Source organism: Humulus lupulus, chromosome 7, assembly GCF_963169125.1.
Source record: "Humulus lupulus chromosome 7, drHumLupu1.1, whole genome shotgun sequence".
NCBI classification, from domain to species: domain Eukaryota; kingdom Viridiplantae; phylum Streptophyta; class Magnoliopsida; order Rosales; family Cannabaceae; genus Humulus; species Humulus lupulus.
Genome location: NC_084799.1, coordinates 147,514,011 through 147,520,608, shown reverse-complemented (window position 1 = coordinate 147,520,608; position 6,598 = coordinate 147,514,011). Strand labels below are relative to the sequence as shown.

The window sequence follows — 6,598 nt, the reverse complement described above, 5'->3', positions numbered from 1 at the left end:
TTGGAGGATTCTTCCCTTGTTTGTCATCCATCTATTTATTTATGCTTGTTCTTGATTTTCTTGTGTTTAGAATGATAGTTATGAACTAATTCTCTGTTTAGGGCTGGTAATTGAATCGCTTGAATCCATATTATGAACTAATGAAATTGTCTTTCCTTCTTCATCTTCTCTTCAATTCCTTGCAATCTATGCTTATTGATTGATTATTGATTGGCCATCTATTGTCATTATCTCTATGTTTTTTAATCAAAATCTGAGAAGTGCGGTTTGAATTTGCTTTGGTTGTTCAGGACACTAAAATAATTTGGAACGAGAGTATCTAGATTAGTTGTGTAACTCTCTTTTGAGTTGTTTTGATTAATGTTGCCTTTGTGATAAAATTTACCATAGAAATCTAGTAAATTTTCACTTAGGTTGAGTTTATAATTCATAACATGATTATAAGCTGCTTTTGTCAACTCGTTAATTGAAATAGGAAGAAAGAAGAAGAAATTGGTAACTTGTATTAGGGATTAATAGGGAGGATAGTTGATGAGATTAAATTCCCTAATTACTCTCTTGTTATTTAAATTGAAGGTTTTTTTTATACTTATTGTTGTTTTTATTGAGTTCTTAATTATTGTTTCTGCAATTTATATTTTCTTCTGCATTATTAGAAGAATAAAAGTTCAATTGGCCAAATCGAAACAAAAAAGATTAATTGATTAGTAATTGGTTATTCAGTCATTGAGGACAATACTTGGTTTTACCAAGATTATTACTAATTTGCAATACGTGCACTTGTGTAGCAATAAATTTCGCAACAAGTTTTTGGCACCGTTGTCAGGGATTGAAAACTATCGATATCAGTATAATTAATTTTATTTCTAATTTCGTTGTTCTTGTCTTGTCTTGTTTCTAACCTGTTTCAGCTACGTTTCTTTGTCAAATTTAGGTAGTTTGGTTATATGCGTAGAAGAAGAGGGGCATATAGTCTTGTTCCTGTTAATCCTGAAATTGAGAAGGTTTGCAAACAAAACAGAAGAAACAAGAGGTTGGCTCGTCAAACTGTGGAGATGGCACAGAATGACGGGAATAATGAGGTGCCTGAGGTTGTTCAAGGTCAGGCTCCACATCCTATGGCAAGGAGGCTGAGAGACTATGTACTGCCCACTGTTACAGGAGTACAAAACTGTATAAGACTGCCAGCTATGGAGGCCCATAATTTTGAGATTAAGCTGGCGATCTTACAAATGGTGCAGTCCACTGTCCAATTTGGTGGTTTGCCTTCTGAAGACCCCCATATGCACTTGGAAAATTTCTTGGAGTTATGTGATACGTTTAAGTATAATGGAGTGAGTGACGATGCAATCAAATTGAGGCTATTCCCATTCTCGTTGGGGGAAAGAGCTAAGAGTTGGTTGAACTCCCTTCAATCAAATTCGATAAATACTTGGGAGGATTTGGCTTAGAAATTCCTTGCCAAGTTCTTTCCTCCATCAAAAGCTTCTAAATTGAGAGGGGAGATTAATAATTTTTATCAGCTGGATGGTGAATCTTTGTATGAATCTTGGGAAAGGTTCAAGGAGCTATTGAGAAAATGTCCCCATCATGGTATAGAAAAGTGGATGTTGGTCCACAATTTTTACAATGGGCTGTGTGGTACAACAAGAACAATTATTGATGCTGCAGCTGGTGGGGCATTCATGAGTAAGAATTCCAATGAAGCTTATGAATTGTTAGAGAACATGGCCATAAATAATCATCAGTGGTTTGATGAGAGGTTATCTGGGGTTAGAAAGGTAGCTGGGGTACATGAACTTGATGCAATTACCGCTCTGACAGCACAAGCGGCCTCGTTGACAAAACAATTGCAGCAGAATACTGTTTCTGATAATGCAATTCAGATGGTAGCTAGGTGTGAAATTTGTGGTGGTTCTCACTCTTTTGATCAGTGTCCTGCTAGTAATAATAATAACATTTTGATGGACCAAGCTCAGGTTTAAGCTATGGGAAATTTTCAGAGGTCATTCAACAATCCATTCTCCAACACCTATAATGTTGGGTGGAGAAATCACCCAACTTTTCTTGGAGAAACAATCAGGGCCAGAAATCTCAGTTTCAAGGTCAGTATCAACAGAATATGCCTCAACAACAACCAATGAATCAAGCCTCTTTATCATAACAGCCTAGTCCACAAGCTTCACCAAACAGGCCTAATGAATTACAAGCTACGTTATTGACTCTTACCAACACTCAAACTCAGTTCATGACTGAAACCAGATCCTCTATCAGAAATATTGAAACACAAGTGGGGTAGTTGGCCAATATGTTGATTAACAGACTTCAGGGAAACTTGCCTAGTAACACTGAAGTTAATCCTAAGGAGCAATGTCAGGCAATCTATTGTACAACAATCAATGGTTCAGAATGAAGAATTAGGTGAAAAGTCTGATACAGTTGAGCAAGGGGTTACTGAAGATCACAAGACCATAGAGAAGATTCCTCCAGTTATTGTTGACCAGGCAGCCAAAGTTCCATATCCTCAGAGGCTTAGAAAAACTACTCTTGATAAATAGTTTTCTAAGTTTTTAGAGGTGTTCAAAAAGTTGCATATCAATATTCCTTTTGTTGAGGCTTTGGAGCAGATGCCCAGTTATGTAAAATTCATGAAAGAGATTTTGTCTAAGAAAAGAAAGATGGAAGACTATGAAACTGTGGTGCTCACTGAAGAATGTAGTGCAATATTGCAAAGGAAGCTGCCCCAAAAGTTGAGAGATCTAGGGAGCTTTACTATACCTTGCACAATTGGAAAATTTGAGTGTAAGCATGCCTTGTGTGATTTGGGGGCGAGTATTAATATGATGCCCTTATCTGTGTTTAGAAGACTTAGTTTGGGTGAAGCAAGACCAACAAAAGTTACTCTACAGTTAGCAGATCGATCGGTGAAGCATCCATGGGGTATCATTGAAGATGTTCTTGTGAAGGTGGATAAGTTTATTTTTCCTGCTAACTTTATCGCTCTTGACATGGAGGAGGATACGGATGTACATATCGTTCTTGACAGCTATGAAGAAGACTTAAATGGTTGGACGTCGGGGTGATCTACCCAATTTCTGATAGTGCATGGGTGAGTCCAATGCAAGTGGTACCGAAGAAGGGTGGTATGACTGTGGTGAAGAATGAAAACAATGAACTCATTCCAACTAGAACTGTGACGGGGTGGGGGATTTGTATTGATTACTGCAAGCTCAACAAGGCTACAAGGAAGGATCATTTTCCTTTTCCTTTCCTTGATCAAATGCTTGACAAACTAGCAGGCCATAGCTACTACTGTTTCTTGGATGGGTATTCAGGGTACCATCAAATTGCTATTGCACCAGAGGACCAAGAGAAAAACAACATTTACATGTCCCTATGGCACATTTTCTTTCAGGAGAATGCCATTCGGACTATGTAATGCTCCAGAAACATTTCAAAGATGCATGATGGCTATATTTTCAGATATGGTGGAAAGGAGCATTGAAATTTTCATGGATGATTTTTCTGTTTTTGGTTCTTCGTTTGATATATGTTTGGGTAACTTGGAGAATGTATTGAACCGATGTGAAAAAGCAAATATCGTGTTAAATTGGGAAAAGTGCCATTTTATTGTAAAAGAAGGAATCGTTCTGGGACACAAGATCTCTAGAGATGGTATTGAGGTGGATAAAGCAAAAATTGCAGCAATTGAGAAATTACCACCTCCGGTGTCAGTGAAAGGTGTAAGAAGTTTCCTTGGTCACACGGGGTTTTATCGAAGATTCATCAAAGATTTTTCTAAAGTGTCTAAGCCTCTCTCTACACTGTTGATGAATGGTGTGGTTTTTAATTTCAATGAGGAGTGTCTTCATGCTTTCAAGGTACTCAAGGAGAATATGATATCTGCACCTATTATTGTGGCTCCAAATTGGGACTTATCGTTCGAATTGATGTGTGATGCTAGTGATTATGTTGTGGGTGCAGTTTTGGGGCAGCATATTGACAAGGTATTTTGCTCCATTTACTATGCTAGTAGAACTCTCAATGACGCACAGTTGAATTACGCCACAACAGAAAAAGAGTTGCTAGCCATAGTGTTTGCTTTTGACAAGTTCAGACCTTATTTGATTGGTAATAAGGTGATTGTGTATATTGATCACTCTACTATCAAGTACTTGATGACTAAGAAAGATGCAAAGCCTCGCTTAATCAGATGGGTTCTATTGCTACAAGATTTTGATATGGAGGTTCGTGACAAAAAGGGTACTAAAAACCTGGTAGCTGATCACTTGTCGAGACTTGAAGTAGAAGAGAGTCAGAATGAGAAAGATGTGCAGATTAATGATTTCTTTCTAGATGAAAAATTATTTGGGGTGAGGGAAAATTCTGTTGTGCCTTGGTTTGTTGATTTTGTGAATTTCCTTGTTGCAAAGGTTGTGCCTCCTGAGATGATGAGGCAACGGTTGAAGAAATTTTACTCTAAGGTGAAGCATTACTATTGGGAGGAGCCTATTCTCTATAGGCATTGTGCTGACCAAGTCATTCGCCGTTGTGTACCTAAGGATGAGATGCATTCTATTCTTGCCCATTGTCACAATTTACAATGTGGTGGACATTTTGGAGCCACAAGAACAGCAGCTAAGGTATTGCAAAGTGGTTTCTTTTGGCCAACCCTATTTAAAGATGCTAATCGTTTGTGAAGGCTTATGATCGGTGTCAGCGCACTGGTAATATCTCAAGGCGAAATGAGATTCCCCTCAATGTGATTTTGGAAGTTGAGCTTTTTGATGTTTGGGGCATTGACTTCATAGGTCCATTTCCACCATCCTACAATAATGAGTATATCTTGTTAGCAGTTGATTATGTGTCAAAATGGGTCGAAGTTGTTGCTACAAAGAACAATGACGGTAAAATTGTGTTGAACTTTCTACATAAACACATTTTCACTCATTTTGGTACACCCCGAGCTCTCATTAGCGATGAAGGGAGTCATTTTGTCAACAAACAACTTGATGCACTTCTAGCTCATTATGGTGTATACCACCACATTGCATTGCCATATAATCCCCAATCAAACAGCCAAGCTAAAATTTCAAACAGGGAGGTGAAAAGTATCCTTGAGAAGACTGTGGATAGTTCAAGGAAAAACTGGTCAAAGAAGTTGGATGATGCACTATGGGCTTACAGAACCGCGTTTAAAACACGGATAGGTATGTCTCCATATCGCTTAGTTTTTGGAAAAGCTTGTCATCTTCCAGTTGAGTTAGAGCACAGGGCATATTGGGCAATGAAAAATTTAAACTTTTATTGGAATGCTGCTAGTGAGAATAGAATTTTGCAACTAAATAAGCTTGATGAATTTTGTACTGAGGCGTACGAAAATGCAAAAATCTATAAGGAGCACACCAAAGCTTAGCATGACAAGAACCTAGTCAGAAAAGAATTTCAACCTGGATAGCATGTACTTCTTTTTAATTCAAGGTTGAGACTATTTCCTGGAAAATTGAATTTGAGGTGGTCAAGTCCTTTTGCTGTTGTGAGAGTGTTTCCATACGGTTCAGTGGAAGTGCAAGGAAAGAATGGAAATCCTTTCAAGGTGAACGGGCAGTGCGTTTGATCAAGCAAAGTCAATTATCCTCTTGAAGCCCTTTTGAAGAGGAGTTCAGCGTCTGACTAAATGACGTTAACGACAGTGCTCGTGGGAGGCATCCCATATATTTTTATTTCTTTCTTTACTTTTTAGTCTAGTTAGAACAAAATTTTAAGTTTAATTTTTGCACTTGTAAATTATGAATATTTGGTTTATTATTGTACATGTGGAATCGTGGAAAGCGTGAAAAATGAAGAAAAAAAAAAAGGAAAAAAATTAAATGAAAAAAAAAATTCCTTAAGGGTTACAGCATAGCCTTATTGGGTCGCGGCATAGCCCCTTACAGAGGCACAGGGATTCTCTTAAGGTGTAGGTGGGCCACAGCATGGATAGGGTGTGTCGCGGCATGAGGAGTCGAGGATGTCCAGAAAAGTTGATGCGGGCCGCGGCATGATAGAGTTGGGCCGCGGCCCTGACTCCTCAAGTTTTCCAGAAAGAGTGATGTGGGCCGCGGCATTGACAAGGTAGGGTCACGGCCCGTGTCGCGCAGACTGGGTTAAATCCCCAATTTTTTTTTACCCTTTTCTTCATTATCTTCTCCTTCTCACCCTAATCACCAGCCCTAACCTCCTTCATTTTCATTCTCCAAAAAAAATATATTCTTTTTCCAATAATTTCTCCCTTCTCTTCATTTTCTCATAGCAATTTCTTCATCTCATACCCTTTATTTCAAAAAAAAAAAGAGAACCCACTCTTCCATGAAGTTTTGAGTGTTTCAATTGTCAAGGAGACAAAAAGAAGAAGACAATGTATGAAGGTCTCACATTCAAGTAAGTGTCACATCCCCTTTTTGGTGATTTTTATTGCAAACTTAAAATTTATAGTTGATTGTGTAGAAATTAAGGGGGCATGTTGTTTGGAGCTTCTTGGGTGGATTATAATTATTGGATTGATGATTTGGACTGTTTTGAGAAATTAAGTGGTTTTGTTTGGTGTAAGTGTTTGGGT

At 38.1% G+C, this 6,598-nt stretch overlaps 1 non-coding gene across 1 annotated transcript; it reads right to left on the bottom strand.

Moving 5' to 3' along the window:
• Positions 1-1,490: 1,490 nt before the first annotated feature.
• LOC133792966 (small nucleolar RNA R71) lies at positions 1,491-1,597 on the bottom strand. Its single transcript, XR_009874427.1, has one exon. It is a non-coding gene; the product is annotated as a small nucleolar RNA R71 (small nucleolar RNA).
• Positions 1,598-6,598: the final 5,001 nt, after the last annotated feature.